Source organism: Diceros bicornis, chromosome 5 (genome assembly GCF_020826845.1).
Source record: "Diceros bicornis minor isolate mBicDic1 chromosome 5, mDicBic1.mat.cur, whole genome shotgun sequence".
Classification (NCBI taxonomy): Eukaryota; Metazoa; Chordata; class Mammalia; order Perissodactyla; family Rhinocerotidae; genus Diceros; species Diceros bicornis.
In genome coordinates, this window is record NC_080744.1 from 28,593,649 (window position 1) to 28,609,877 (window position 16,229).

Here is a 16,229-nt window from a genome sequence, read left to right on the forward strand (position 1 = left end):
TAATTAGTGTTAGCATGGGATATCTCACTCCATCCCTTTACTTTTCATCTGTCTATGTCTTTATACTTAATATGAGCTTCTTGTAGATAACACATAGTTGGATAGTGGTTTCCTTAATCACTCTGACAGTCTCTGTCTTTTAATTAGTGTATTTAGACCATTCACAATTAAAATAATGATTGATGTAGTTGGGTTAATATCTACCATATTTGTAACTGTTTTATATTTGTTGCCCTTGTTCTTTGTTTCTTTTTTTGTCTTCTACTCCTTCTGCCTTCTCTGGTTCTAACTGAGCATTTGCATGATTCCATTTTCCCTCCTCTCAGTAAATCAATTATACTTATACTTCTTTCATTAAAAATTTAAAAAATTTTTAACGGTTGCCTTAGAGTTTGCAATTATACATTTCCGACTAATCTATGTCTTCTTTTAAATAACCATATACTGCTTATAACATAGTATTCCCAGTTTCTCCCTCATCCCTTATAACATTGCTATCACTCACTTGTTATCCATAAGCTATGATGATCCACTATCTTATTGCTATTATTATTTTAAGAAAATTCTTACCTGTTATATCAATTAAGAAGAAGAAAAATAAAAGATGTTACCTTCATTTATTCCTTTTCTAATGCTCTTCCTTTCTTTATGTAGATCCAAGTTTCTGACCTAGGAAGAACTTCCTGGAGAACTTCTTTTACCATTTCTTGCAAGGCAATTCTACGGCTACAAATTCCCTGAAGTTTTGTTTGTCTGAGAATGTTTTTATTTCTTTTTCACTTTTTAAGATAACTTTGCTGAATACAGAATTCTAGGCTGGTGGGGTTTTTTTCTTTCAACACTTTAAATATTTCACATAAGTTTTAATAAGCTAGAAAATGCAGTTGCTATATATGATTGTCCCAGACAGTAAAAAGACTTCAGAAAGTAGAAAAGGTGCCAAAACACATTGTTTTCCCATCAAGTGCTTTTCTAGTTTGTTTCAATTCTTCATTCATATTAAGCAAGGCTTTAACTATGGCAGTAGTGGACTGCTCTGAGTCCTTTCTTGTCAAGAACGTGGTATCTTCTACCCTATTTGACCTTTTAATTAAATTATGTCAATTTAGTTTCCCTGTATCTCACTTTTTCCTCTTAAGAAGGTAGGAGGGCTGGCCCCTACGGTTAAGTGCGTGCGCTCCGCTACCGGTGGCCCAGGGTTCGGATCCCGGGCGTGCACTGGCGCACCACTTCTCCGGCCATGCTGAGGCCACGTCCCACATACAGCAACTAGAAGGATGTGCAACTATGACATACAACTATCTACTGGGGCTTTGGGGAGAAAAAGGAGGAGGACTGGCAACAGATGTTAGTTCAGAGCTGGTCTTTCTCAGCAAAAAGAGGAGGATTAGCATAGATGTTAGCTCAGGGCTGATCTTCCTCACACACACTCAAAAAAAGAATGTAAAAAATTTCATTTACATCTGCACCAAGGACCCTGACTCTCTACACCGCAAATATTTAAAAAATAATTGCAAGATAGAGATTTCTTACATCACCAACCAAAATCAACTTACATCACTGCAGCAAGGAGAGAGCACTAGAATGATTTTTTTTCCCAGCCAAAATCCTAAATTGCAAAATCCTTTTCAGTAAGGAAGTTTACTCTGCTCTGTGGGATCCACTGAAGGAGAATGTTATGAAGAAGCTGAAAGCATCAGGCAGTTCATGCACAATTCAGCCCCAAAGTCCCCCTGGAGATTTGAAGCGGTGAGCCCTGATTTACAGTGCACTACCTCCTGAGCATGCAGCCTCACTACCAGCGTGGTTTGGCAGAGGTTCTAAACTGGGAGATTCACAACAAATTATTAGGATAGGGTAAATCCAACTTGGAGACTTGCCCACCATGTGCAAACAACTGCAACTCCAGATTTAGAGCACAGAGACAGCTGGATCTGAAAGAAGCCCCAGCCTGCCAGGCAAGACTCCTGCATGACACTGGGAACCAGCAGGTCACAGCGATCGCTCTTTCCCTCTGAGAATGCAAGACCTACAAGGTGGCAACTTGGCAAGTAGTGTTTGGGTGAATTGCCTTGAGCCGACCAAACCTTCTCCAGGAATCCCTGCCGTGCACACCCGCTTGGATTCCCACATACCGGCTTGGGGAACAGACGCACTCCTGCAAGTCTTCATTCTTCCATTATCTACAGTTCCTACGTGGGAGGCCCAACCTCGAGTACAGGGACCGAGTCGGCCTCTGGGGATCAACGAGAAAGAGTCCGCACATTCATGAAAGAGATAACATTTCCTTGGGTAGAGTAATCCCAAGCATTTTTGCTTCTAGCTGTAAAGGCTTCCGGTAAGGGATGGGGGCTTCTCGCTCCCGTCAGGTGTGACCGGTGGAGACCGTGGGTCAGATACGGTCTGCAGAAGGAGCTACGGTCTCAACGACCAGCAAAGTGGATTCGAGAACAAATAATACTGAAGGCTAGAGCGACGTAAAGAGTCGAAGAAAGGTGTGTGTGGGGGGCGGCGGTTGGGTACGTACAGAGTGCACGGGCGGAGCTGACTCCTTGAAGGAGCGGACCTGTTTCTGTCCCTGTAGGTTTATGGTCAATAATTCTCGCGTTGGATGTGAAAGGACCCAGGTCAAATCCTGGGTGAGCATAGTTTTAAGACTCAAGGAAAGCAGAAAGAGAAGGCAACGTCGGAGAAACGCCTTTACAGGCAACCTCAGAGCTCAGAGCGCTTTGGCTCGCGGGTCGCGGAGGGGCTAGGAGAACCCTCTGTTGACCTCCGGGAAAAAAAGGAGCACTGAGGGTCCAAGACAGACCGCCGCTGGTTCAAGGGTTCCTGATGCGACCAGCAGGACTAGTGGATGCTCTTAGAAGTAACAAATGCAGCAGCTCTGTCGAGTGGTCATTGATGTGGGTTCGTTTCTGAGCTCGGGGTGCCATAAGACCCGGGGTGAAGCACAAGACATTTTGCAAAAGGCCTTCTGGGTCAAATCAACAAATCCCGCCACCATTATCCTCTCCGCCTAGAAGTCCAAGTTGCCGTCTCAATCACTCCTTCCAGGGCCATTGCACTTTACCCCGCTGCAAGATGACGACACCTCCGGCAGAAAAGTGAGTGAGCGAGGAGCCCGCGGGGCGAGGGCAGGACTGCGGCGGGGATCGTGGCCGGGAGCCGGGCTCTGACCCGGGGCGGCCTCGGCATACAGCTTCTCTGCTCCTTCAGGGCCAAGAATTGTTTTCTCGGTCGTTTTCACCAAGTCTGAACAATAAGCACCAAAGAGAAAAAGCAGCCCTAGGCGAAGACTGTTGAGAAGGGACCGTTGCAATTAAACCCCTTCCGGAGGACAACGCCCGCTGAGTGGTGACCGTAGCCGTGATCTCGCAGAGCTCGGGCTCTCCTCGACCTTTTTGTCCACCGTCTGTGCTCTTCAAATCTAGAGTCGCTTTAAAAAAAGGTCTTTGGGTGGCTGATGATCATAGCGTTAGGCCAGGGATCTAAAGACGCTGCACAGTGGGACTCAAAGGGCATGGGAAGTCTGTCGCCCTCTAGGAGCGCGTGATGAAAACCCTTCCAAACATCCTCTCCAAACGAGGCTCCTGTCTGCGGTAAACAAAGTATTTGCCCAAAACACTGGACAAGCACCCTTCGATAGCTCAGCTGGTAGAGCGGAGGACTGTAGTTTGGTCTCTCTAGGAATCCTTAGGTCGCTGGTTCGATTCCGGCTCGAAGGAGTTGCACAGGTTCAGTTTTTACACGTGGAGCTACTCCAAAGTTGGGCTTTTAAATTAAAGGAACTCGACCTGATCTGATCAGCCTGTTGGCAAATTTTTGCTGGTTCCCAGCAGTGTGAAAGAGTGGTTTGGGGGTCTGGCTGGAAGCACAGAGAACTATGGACCAGGTGAGAATTAATGAGGGCTCTAAAGCTGGAGATGGAGAGGAAGGATTGGATCAGTACAGCAGAATTAATATGTATACCACCGGGTGGGAAGTGGGAGGAAGAGGGGAGAATCTGGGAAGAGGACCTGGTATAGCCACTGGTGCTGCCATTCCTGCACATGGAGAACACATGAGGAGGAGCAGGTTTGTGGCAAGGGTGGTGTTTGGCTTGGGACAGGTTGAGTTTGCAGCCTCTGGGGAACCAGCCCGTGAGATGTCCACAGAGATTGATTGCACAGGCCCGGAATTGAGGCTGGGGAGATGGGACTGGAAATACCGATTTGAAAGTCCTCAGCATTGGTGTGGGTGAGGAGGGTGGATGGGGTTAGAGTTGCTAGATTTAGCAAATAAAGATACAGGATACCCAGTTAAATTTGAATTTCAGATAAATATTCCATGGGATATACTTATGTTAAGAAATAATTTATTGTTTATCTGAAATTCAACTGGAATTCTGAAATTCATCTTGTATTTCACCTGCAACCTTAAGGCAGGACTGGTTGTATTTTAACCTGGTAGGGGTTGAGATTTTCCAAGGAGAACATGTAGAGAGCGAAAAAGACAAAGCCCCAGAGATCACCAATATTTAAAGAGTGGGCAGAGACACTGAAGTCTGTGAAAGGATTGGAGAAGTGCCACAACAGTCACATAGTCCAAGGACCAAAAGGAGTCCCTGTGATTTGAGAATTGAGGGTTCTTGGAGACTATGATCAGATTACTTTCCTCAGGGATCTTACTGCAGGTTTCAGAGTGTGAAGGCTTGAAGAGCATGTGGGAGGTTACATCCAACCTCTTCTAGGAGCTTGGCTGTGAAGAAGTCATGGCATCCATCCAGACATCTCCAAATTTTCAGAATTCCATCATTCTTCAGGGGTCTGAGACAATGGCAAGTTTCATTTCCAGGAGCGTGAAGATTGGTTCTGATTTCTCCTGTTGGCTCAGACCTATCTGGCTTATGATGGCACTGTTGCTGCTTCTAATCACAGAGGCAGAAGGCTTAGTATCAGCCTTAGAAAGAACACCGGAGCTGAGCCCCCAGCAGCATGTGAGCCAGCAAGATGCTGGCACTCACGAAAGGGAGATGAGCACCATGTTGGAGAGGGGAGAAAGGAAAGTTAACTTTAAGAATCAGTAAAAGTGGATTTTTCTCCAGAACACTGTTTAGCTAGAGGCAGGATTCTCATTGTGGATGCGGGAAATCTCTACTTCAAATCCTAGACTCTTCTGGCTGTCTACAGGGAAATGCCTCATCCATCACTGAGCAAGAAACATGCCCCTCTCTCCTCTCTCCATGCATCTTTTGAGCAAGCTTTTAACAACGTTTGATGGTGAAAACTGGAGTCCATAAACATGTGCTCTGACCTGATGGAGAAATCCTTTGGTGCTGTTACACAACGTAGTTCTTCCTGCATCCTGAGTCTTAGTTAAAATGACTCAAATGGCCTTGACATCTACACATGGAAAGGGATGCCTGTCATGGACTATATTTAATAAATGAAAAATAACTTTTAAAAATAGATTATGAGGCTTAAGTAAAAAAAGGCAAAGAACATCACTTCTGCCTAAAAACAAGAAAAAACAAATAATTTACAAAATCATAACTTTGGCCCATCAGAAAGGTGAGGTTTAAAGAGAACCAGGTAAACTCAATTCAAGAGAGGGCCAGATTCCTCCAAAGAGAAATGAACACGCAAACTGTTTCACCTTTGGCAGAGCTCAAGAAAAAGAAATGGCAGCCATAAAAGCCAGTAAGAGGAAATCAGCTAAAATTTAAGGAATTCTTAAAGGCCAAGGGCAGGCTAGCACGTCAGTTTGGAATAGCTGGGGGCCCGGTACAAAGGGAGCTTTCGCTCTCTAGCAAGCTCATTTCCAATGGCCTCCACTGGATTCTCAACGTTTCGAAAGATTGAGGACATGGTAGGAATCTGGAGCACATGGTGGTGGTTCAGGTGTGCCGAAGGTGAACCTGCTGCTGCTGGGGGACAAACACAAAGCCCCCAGACCCTTGTCTCCTTCCAAGAAAAAGCCTTAGGTCACTAGGGGAGGGCAGCAAGCCCTCTCATCCCTAGGGCACAGGCAAGGATACTTAGCTTCTGGGGAAGGAGAAGCAAAGCCCGGCTGCCTCTGTAGGAGGAGTCTTGCTCTCAAGACGCAGAAGACCTGTTGAGGAACGTGTAAACAAAAAACCCCGGGGGAAGGGCAGGAATCTGTCTGGGGCCCAAGATCCTACACAGATTGTGTGGCGAAGTCTGGAGGAGCGACCGGACACCCCCACCCAAGACCAACCACAGTTAAAAGGCAGAGTTTGCCGCGAGGTGAAAGGGCAGATTGTGAGAACCACTCAAAGCCCTCAAAAACAGTCGTTGCCAGCTCTGCCGTGACAGTTGGCCAAGGCCCCACAGCTGTGGCAGACCGACCCTGGCAGCTGCGTCTTTCCCGCAGGACGCTGGAATCCGCGAGTCCTTGGGGTCACACTGCCTCTCCTGACCTGGACGACCCGCAGAGGCCTGGCTTTGGAGCGCTGGCTGTGGACTCGGCTGAGTCCCAGGTCAGGCTTCTTACCGCGCCCACCGCTTGTCGCCCAGACGCGCTCTTGACTGAGGTTCCTCTGAGGGTCAAAGCAGTAACTCTCCGCACATTCTTGAACGAACCTTGACTCCCGCAGGTCGCCGCGCTTTTGCTACTAAACATATGGAGTCCTGAGTTGCGGGTGGGTGGCGTCTACCTCCTGCCAGGAAGACGGTCAAGACCAAGGTTTCGTGCACTTTTCAGACGGACCTGAGATACTGGAGACTCACAAAACGGAGACCAATTACGAGGGAAAGAAGCGGGCAGAATGAGGACGGCGGCGGAGAGGACAGAGAGCGCGCCCGGGGCTGTCCGGGATTTGTAAGGGCAGCTGCCATCGGAGAGGTCGGAAAGCGACGCCTGCCTGGGCGCGGGGCGGTGTCCGCGGTGACCGGCTCCGACTCCCCGCCTGAAGGAAGCGAGCCCCTCACAGCCCCTGCCCGTCTGCGGAGATCCCTGGGCCCCCTGCACGGCGGAGGCAGCGCCAGCGCCCAGGGTGCCGGGGGGATTCAGCGATTGTGACGCAGGAGTTGGGGGCGCGGTCCTGCCGGCGAGAGAGCGGGTCGTGGTGCGCGGCGTCCTCTGCCGGGCGGCGGCGCCGCTTCTCCGGCGCCCTGGGCCAGAGCCAGGTCAGGTGCGGGGCCTGGAAGCAGGAACACTGAAGGAAGGGAAGAGGATCACAGCTGGCACCCCCATAGCCCTCACTTGGTACCCCCAAAGCACCTCTTAATCACCTGGAAAAGGCTCTTGAGCAGGACATATTTAATCAGAATGTCTGAATTGAGATTTTTTTTTTTCTTAATTCCCCAGGTGACTCTAAGGCTGAGTTTAGACTCCAATGATTTCAAGCTATCTAGAACATCCAAGATAGGACATGCTGCTCCACAAGCCACCTTCCCAGGTAGTTCCAGAAACTCGGATTTCTCCACTTAGTCTTGTAATATAAAATGCCTTAGTTGGTGTTTGCATCTCCACTAAGAAGAAACAAGTCCTGCAGCCAATTGATGTGCCCTCTGACATCGCTGGTGGAGCGAAGACCTCTTAGATCACTAAATTGATTCCACCGCAAAAGAGACTAAGTTCTCTGCACATAGTGGTTCTCAACGAGGGGCAAATTTGTCCCCAGGACATTTGGAAATATCTGGATCCATTTTTGGTTGTGACAACTGGGGGGGGGGTGCCACTGACAGCTGGTGGGTAGAGGCGGGGGATGCTGCTGAACTTTCCACAGTGCTGACGACAGCTCCCTACAATAATGAATTATCGAGCCCAAATTGTCAATAGTGCTGAGCCGGAAACTGTTTTAGAGTCTCCACAGCTATACTATCATTGGAACATTTGCTCAGCTTCTATTGGGGGAGAGATACTTCTGCTACAAATAAGTAGATTCTGCATAAAGCGAATCTTTATTGCAATTATGGGCTTTTAGAAAATAAGGGAAATCTCCAAGCTCCCTTACCATTTCCCCCAATAAAGTGAGCTGTAATGTGGTATTGAGCACACTTCATGGCACCATTTCCCTGAGGACAGGTGCCGGTATGCTTGGATGAGTGTGACTGGGAATAGGAGACTAGGCTTAGACCTGGTGGCAAAGTAGGAATTTAACCTGAGTCTTCATTAAGCTGTGGTCCTTCGAGCAGTCTGAAGTGTGTGCAGACAATGACCCCTGGCTGCAGGCAGAATCAAAGGCAATACTATCAGAAGGAGAGCACCTTCAGTTTAGGTCCTCAGTATTTCCACAGATAAAGATAAACCAGAAAAGAACTCTTATTAAAAAGCTGCCAAACACACAGGAACAAAGCAGCAGGAAAAAACCCTTAAACCTAGGAGGCCCTCAGATATTGGAGTTTTCAGCTAAACAATGCAAAATCATTAAGTATGAAATATTTAAAGATATAAAAGGTGGGGTTATATATATAAGCAATATTAAACTATAAAAATGATCATGCAGATTTGCAAAAGAAAAAAATACTCATAACCTTTAAAATTTAAAACCTTTAAATATATAACTGTTGAAATAAAACTCTCAATGAATGATTTAACGAGTAGATTACACACACCAAGAGAGGATTAGTAAACGTAAATAAACACCTGAAGATGTTGCCCAGAATTTAACAGGGACAAGCAGATGAAAAATACATAAGATATAATATCCTAGAGAAGAAAACAGAACGAAGAAGAGAGAACACTTGAAGAGATAATAGGTGATGAAGTCAGACAACCGATAAAAGAGTTGAATTCCAGATACAGGAAGCACAATGTTGACATGTGGAATGGTGCAGAAATTAAAAAAAATCTAAGTGTCACTGCATTGTAGTGAAACTCTAGCATATCAATGGCAAAGAGAATATCTTATAAGCAGCCACAGGAAAAGACATTACCTACAAGGAGTAACAATTAAGATGATATCTGACTTCCCAACACTATTAGTCATGGAAACTTGAAGACAGTGTTGAGAGAAAATAACCCTTAGAATCATGTATGTAGAAAAACTATCAAGAACAAGGGTGAAATAGACATCTTCTGATAAAAACTGGGAGGGTTAATGACCAACAGGTCTTTATTAAAGGAATATCTAAAAGACATACTTCAGGAAGACAGAAAGTGAACCTAGAGACTGAGATGCAAGAAGGAAAGGTCAACAAAGAAATTGGTCAACATGAGCATAAATAAATATGGTGGATTGAATACACACATCTATATTCACTCCCTCCTGAAGCTCCACTAAGCTATAGCATGGGAAATGAAACAATAGCAACAATATTTTGGAAGATGGGAAGCAGATAATTTAGTAGTAACTGGCGTAGAAAGATGGACTGAAAATGATGAATTCTATTCAGGCAGTGAGAAAAACCAAGAATTAGTTCAATTTATTCCAGAGTCCCTCTACATTTTTGGAGGTGGGGTGAATGGAAGGCTAAGTTAAGAAGGATTGATTGAAAAATGTTTAAGAAGCAGTTTGATTCTACATACTTTCTTTATTACCCAGGCTGACTGTTGTTCCTCTCCCACTCCAACAGGAGACCGGATGGTTTGTCTCTGGAACAGGTCAAAAAGAGGGTCTTGTACCTCTGAAACTAGGGGATTAAATAAATGTGTGTATACTTGTTGCTGAGATGCTTGCTTAGCCTCCACAAATTTGACAGCTAGACAGGAAACTGAAGAATTTTCTTTGTGTTATCTGACAAGTGCAAATTGAAAGACCTGAAGATACTGGCATTGGTGTTTCCTACAAAACAAGCCAGCCGTGTCACCACAGAGTGAGGCCTGGAGTCATCAAGTACCATCCATGCACTCAGAGCTTCCAAGCAGCTACTTGGTGTCTCTCTCCTAAATATAAACATTTAACCAAGGATCAGCCAATTGCTGGAAAAAAATCACCTAATGTGATATTATTTGTCTGAAACAAATAAGCAGGAAAAGGTAACTTAGAGGAAACAGTGACCATATAGGGAGGAGATAATTTTAGTTTTTTAAAATGTCTCTAAAGTTCTGCATGATAATATGTTGCCATCATAGGACAAAAAGGGATGTTGTAGAAAAAAACCACTCAGCACAAAAAAGAGCTCTTAGGAATTAAAAAATAGGATAGTAGAGATTTTTAAAATGTGTTATAACATAAAGCCAAGGAAAGCACCCAGAAAGTAAAGCAAATGGTTACTAATAGGAAATAGGACAGAAAAGATAAGAACATTTGAGGATCGATAAAGGAGGTTGTATTTTCAATCAATAAAAGAGACAGAGAAAAAAATGGAGATAAATGGACATTGCTAAAATAATTTCTGAAAACTTATATTTTAAGGGCATTAGTTTCTTAATGGTGTTGTTTGATGTACAAAAGTTTTTAATTTTGATGAAGTCCAATGTATCTATTTTTTTTATTTTGATGCTTATGCTTTTGGTGTTATAGCTAAGAGTCTATTGCCAAATCCAAGGTCATGAAGATTTACTCCTATGTTCTCTTTTAACAGTTTTAGCTCTAACATTTGGGTTTTTGATACATTTTGAGTTCATTTTTGTATATAGTGTGAGCTAAGATTCCAACATTTTTTGCACATGAATATCCAATTGTTCCAGCACCGTTTGTTGAAAAGACTATTCTTTCCCCATTGAATGATCTTGTCACTCTTGTTGAAAATCAATGGACCATAGATATATGAGTTCATTTCTGGGTGCTCAATTCTATTTCATTGAACTTTATGTCTATCCTTATGCCAATGCCACACTTTTTTGATTACTGTAGATTTGTAGAAGATTTTTAAATCGGGAAATGTGAGTCTTCTAACTTTATTTTTATTTTTCAATACTGTTTTGGCTACTTGAGGTCTCTTGCAATGCCGTAAAAATTTTAGAATCAGCATGTCCATTTCTGCAAAAAGTGTAGTTGGCATTTTGATAAAGATCGAATTGTTGAATCTGTAGATTGCTTTGACTTTCCATTTATTTAGGACTTCTTTAATTTCTTTCAACAACGCCTTATAGTTTTTAGTGTGTAAGTCCTACATTACCTTGGTTAAGTTTATTTCTAAGTATTTTATTCTTTATGACGCTATTGTAATGGTGGGATTGTTTTCTTAATTTGAGAATTTTTGGATTGTTCATTGTTAGTGTATGGAAATACAAATGACTTTTGTATGTTGATTTTGTTTCCTACAACATTGCTGAACTCATATATTTGCTCTAATGGTTTTTTTTTTTTTTTTTTTTTTTTTGGTGTGGATTCTTTAGGATTTTCTGTGAGTAAAATCATATAATCTTTTAGTAGGGATAGTTTTACTTCTTCCTTTCCAATTTGGATGCATTATATTATATTAGTTTCATTTCATTTTATTTCATTGCATTCCATTCTGTTCTATTCTGTTTGCCTAAATGCCCTGGCCAGTACAATGTTGAATAGAAGTAGTGTCTTGTTCCTGATTTTAGGGGAAAAGTTTTCAGTCTTTCATCATTAAGATTATTAGCTGTGGGTTTTTCATAGATGCCCTTTATCATATTAAGAAAGATCCCTTCTATTCCTAGATGTTGAGTGTGTTTATCATGAAAGGATGTCAAATTTGTCTAATGTTTTTCTGTTTAACAATTGAGATGATCAGGTGTTTTCTCCCTATATTCTATTGATATGGTGTATTATATCAATTTTCAAATGTTGAACCACCCTTGCATTCCTGGGATGAATCTCACTTGGTCTTGTATAATCCTTTTTCTATGCTGCTGAATTAGATTTGCTGGTATTTTGTTAAGGATCTTTGCATTTATATTCATAAAGGATAATGGTGTGTCATTTTCTTTTCTTGCGATATCTTTGCCTGGGTTTGGTATGAGGATAATACTGGCCTTATCGAATGAGTTATGAAGTGTTCCCTTCTCCTCTATTTTTTGAAACAATTTGAGAAGGATTGGTGTTAATTCTTCCTTAAATGTTTGGTATAATTCACCAGTTAAGCCATCTGGTTCTGGACTTTTCTTTGTAAGTTTTTCAATTACTGATTCCATCTCTTTACTTACTATAGCTATGTTCAGATATTCTATTTCTTTTTGGAAAAGTTTTGAGTACGTTTTGATAGTTTATGTGTTTCTAGAAATTTGTTCATTTCATCTAGGTTATCTAATTTGTTGGCATACCATTGTACATAGTATTCTTTTATAACCCTTTTTAATTCTATAAAGTCAGTAGTAACATCTCCACTTTAATTCCTGATTTTAGTAATTTGGGTTTTCTTTCTTTTTTTCTTTGCCAGTCAAGCTAAATTTTATTCATTTTTTTAAAAACCAACCTGTGGTTTTTTTATTCTATTATTTTTCTAGTCTCTTTTTCGTTATCTCCATTCTAATCTTTATTATTTTCTTCCATCTGCTTGCTTTGTGTTTAGTTTGCTCTTCTTTTTTCTTAAAACTTTTCTTTTTAAACTTTTTCTTCAACCTTAAGGTTGAAAGTTAGGTTATTGATTTGTGATCTTTTTTAATGTAGGCCGTTTATAGCTCTAAATTTCCTTCTGAGCATTGCTTTTGCTGCATTTCATGTTTTGGTATGTTGTGATTTTGTTTTCATTCATCTCAAGGTATTTTCTGATTTCCTTTTGATAGCTAATTTGACGAATTGGTTGCTTAAGAATGTGTTATTTAATTTCCACATATTTGTGGGTTTTCCATATTTCCTTCCGTTACTGATTTGTAGTTTCATTCCATTGTGATTAGAAAAGACACTTGGTGTGATTTCAATATTTTAAATTTATTGTGACTAGTTTTGTGGCTTAATATATGGTCTATCCTGGAGAAGGTTCCATGTGTACTTGTGAAGAATACGTATTCTGCTGTTTTTGGGTGGAGTGTTCTTTATATGTCTATTGGGTCCAGTTGGCTTGCAGTGTTGAAGTCTTCTATTTTTTTGTTTATTTTTTGTTGAGTTGTTCTATCCATTATTGAGAGTGGGGTGTTGAAATCTCCAATTATTATTGTAGGACTGTTCAAATCTTTTGTCCATTTAAAAAATCATCCTATTTTGTGTTTTAGAAGTTTTAAATTTTTCAGTATTAAATTCTATGATCCATTTGACTTAATTTTCGTGTATAGTCTAAAGTGTAGATCAAAGACCATTTATGCATGTGGCTATCCAAATGTTCCCAAAACATTTGTTGAAAAGACTATTCTTATTCCATTAAATGTTCTTTTCCTCTTATTGAAAATCAAGTGGCCATATATATGTGGGTCTATTTCTGCACCCTCTATTCTGTATCATAGATATTTGTCTACCTTTATGTCACTTAACATTTCTCTCATATATTTCGTTTCTTAGTTCTATGTTCTAAAATATTATCTTCAGCCAAATCCCTCATATAATTGATACATGTATACGTTGTGTTAATTTTGATAATGTCATTGTGAATTGAAGAAACCTTTGGTTCTTAGAATCTAATTTTTATAACAACCTGTTCTTGATTTATGAACACTTAAATTATATTATTAAAACAAATTTGAAAATTTAAAGATTTATTTCTATTCTTTTAAATACCTATTTCCTCTAAGGTCACTTGTCCTATTTTATCCTTCTTCACACTGTAGTTGTACTAATATATTAGTATATAGGTATAGTATACAGTATATTAGGTGGTATTTGGGTATCAGTTAAAGTGTATGAATTAAGGACTATGGAGTAGATATCTCCTGTTTGTATTTTAGATTTTCATTGTATTTCTCCGTTATTTTTAATTCAGTTCTATCTGCTATTTTTTCTTCTCTTGGAAGTTCCTTTTATTTTTGTTTTATTTTTTCTTCAGTTTGTAAAATCGCGCCATTTTAATGTTTTTTACAATAGAATAAATAGTTCTCTTGATGATTGCAGACATGTAAGGCTGTTTGGTAGTATTCAGAAACATCACAGTAATGTGGTTTTCCTGATTTGTGTGTAGTCTTCAATAATTATAAGGTGTGACTTGTACGAAATTGCTGTCAAACCAGTAAGACTGCATTTACTAACCCATCATTTTCAGGATTGTTTGTAACCTGGGTATATTTTCCCCAAATAACCTTGCCTCCTTGTGTCACAAGGCCCAACTTGCATATGTTCACCTCAGTGATAGTACCTTTGTTAATAATACCCAAAATTGTGTACAGTGGGGATGATTCTTCTTTACACCAAGTATTCACAGGCAAAAGTTGGCTTTCAGTTCAGGATGTGTCACATGGCCCTTCTTAAAACCTAAGCGTACTCGCCTAATGAATCTTTCATATTTGGGTGGTTTTCGAGTAAAGCCATTTCCAGTAAAGCAGACATTGGTAACACACCTTTTCTATGCTTTCTTCTTTGTCTTTCCTGTTTGAACGGCTTTTCATACTTCTGTTTCTCCCTGGGCACAAACTTTGGGCAGAGGGACTTTCTATTTTCCCGATTTTTCTTTTTGTTTTTGTTTAATCATATTTGAAAATACTTTAGCTCAGGACTGTCCCTCTCTGTCCAGTAGATATGCAGGTACTGCTCCTTGTGGAGTCTTTTCATCTTTTTTTTGTTTGGTGTTTCTCTTTTACGGTCTTTTTCATTTGTGTTTTCTCATCATGGTGCTGTTTATGGTAGAGCATAACTTTTGGACCAGTCATCTTTTTTGCCTTCTTTGAAGGTTCACGAGCCTCTCAACCTTCCTTCTTTCTCTTTTTCTCATGGTAATCCAAACGATATCCACAGTGCTTACTGTATAACTCATTATATTCATTTTGTGGCATGGTGACAGCTGCTGAGCTGCCAGGTGCAGACCTTGGGATGTGAAGAAGCTCTCAATCTTCAGGTTTCAGAGACCCACGAGCTGACTCTACGCAACCCGCAACAGAAAAGGGAAAATTCCTTTTATATAAAGATTTGGTAATGGCACTCTGTCTTGTTTTTCTGTGTTGTTATGTACTTACCCTTTTAAAAAATGGAAAGGGAAGAAAAGAAGGAAGAGAAAAAGTAATTTTTATTTCATTTTAAGGAATTTGTCATAATGAAAAAGATAGGTTACTGTAATCAATGTATTATTTTAATCCAGTATCCCCATTCTGACCTGTGATTCTGTGTTTCTATATTGCCTCTACTACTTTTGGATCAGAAAGCAGGCTCTTGCCAAGAGGGTTGAATTCCTCTTGGAGTTGGTAAGTTCGTTATAGTTTGACATTTCCTGAGTAGCCCACATGGTATTTGACATTCCCCAGTGGTTGGTTGGCTAATTTTGTGGAATTAGGGTTACTATCTTTAGGGAAGTATTGCAGACATTCATTAATTTTTAACTGAAGAAATCTTGTATTTCTAAAAACTTAAAGTTTTCTTTAAATAGATACCTGATTGTCACTACATGTTTCTGAAGCTTTTTTATTAGGAAAAATTTCAAACATACAAAAATAGAATAGTATAATAAGTCCCAGTGTAACCAATGCATGGTTCCATGAATTACCAATTCATGGCCAAGCTAATTCCATCTATATCCCCACTCACTTTATTTTGAAGCAAATCCCAGATATCATATCATTTTGCTATAACTTACTTTTACTTACAAAGTAATAATTAAATTTTTTGATGCAATTTCCATCACAATAGGATTTTTACTGATGAAGAAAACTGAAGTCAAAGAGATAATCAAGCGATGATTTAAAGCAGAAGTATAATTCAAGAATATTGCAATCCATTCATGCAACAGATTTGTCAAGCTAGTGGTCTCCTTAGTTTAAACATTTTCCTTCTGTTCTCTATGTACAGACAAGGAAAGTTTCCCAGGTTATCTTAAAAGCAAGAAACAAGGTGCAGGACAGTGTAAGAAAGTCACAAGTAAGTAAGCATTTTGACATTTGCTTGCATATGCACAAAACACTGGAAGGATGCACAATAAGATAATGAAAATGGTTAATTATGGAAGGGATATGGGGTGGACGGGGAGGGAAAGGACTAGGATTTTTTAATCTATACATTCTTATATTTTTATTTTCGGGTCATCTGTGTTTTATGTTTTAAAAATAAATAGAATATTTTCTTCTAAAATGCTATTTCATGCAAAGATATTTGATATCTATATATCAAAGGATATAGGATATTCCTATGATCAAGTCAGTTTGAAAGTATTATAAGCTGAAAACCAAAACCGTTGTCAATTGGACAAATAGCTAAGTAATTTTTAAAAATTACCTGCCTTTGATCTCATCTCTTTCTGCTGTAGGTTTAATCGTTATAGTGCAATTAAAATTTAAAAACATGTATGGCTTAAGTGCGC

At 40.5% G+C, this 16,229-nt stretch overlaps 1 non-coding gene and 1 pseudogene across 1 annotated transcript; one reads left to right on the forward strand and one right to left on the reverse strand.

Annotated features, from left to right (window-relative positions):
* Window positions 1-3,639: 3,639 nt before the first annotated feature.
* TRNAY-GUA (transfer RNA tyrosine (anticodon GUA)) lies at window positions 3,640-3,728 on the forward strand. The gene is given in 2 exon segments: window positions 3,640-3,676; window positions 3,693-3,728. It is a non-coding gene; the product is annotated as a tRNA-Tyr (tRNA).
* A 10,230-nt stretch (window positions 3,729-13,958) lies between these two features.
* LOC131405329 (ribosome biogenesis protein NSA2 homolog) lies at window positions 13,959-14,715 on the reverse strand (annotated as a pseudogene).
* Between the last annotated feature and the right edge of the window lie 1,514 nt (window positions 14,716-16,229).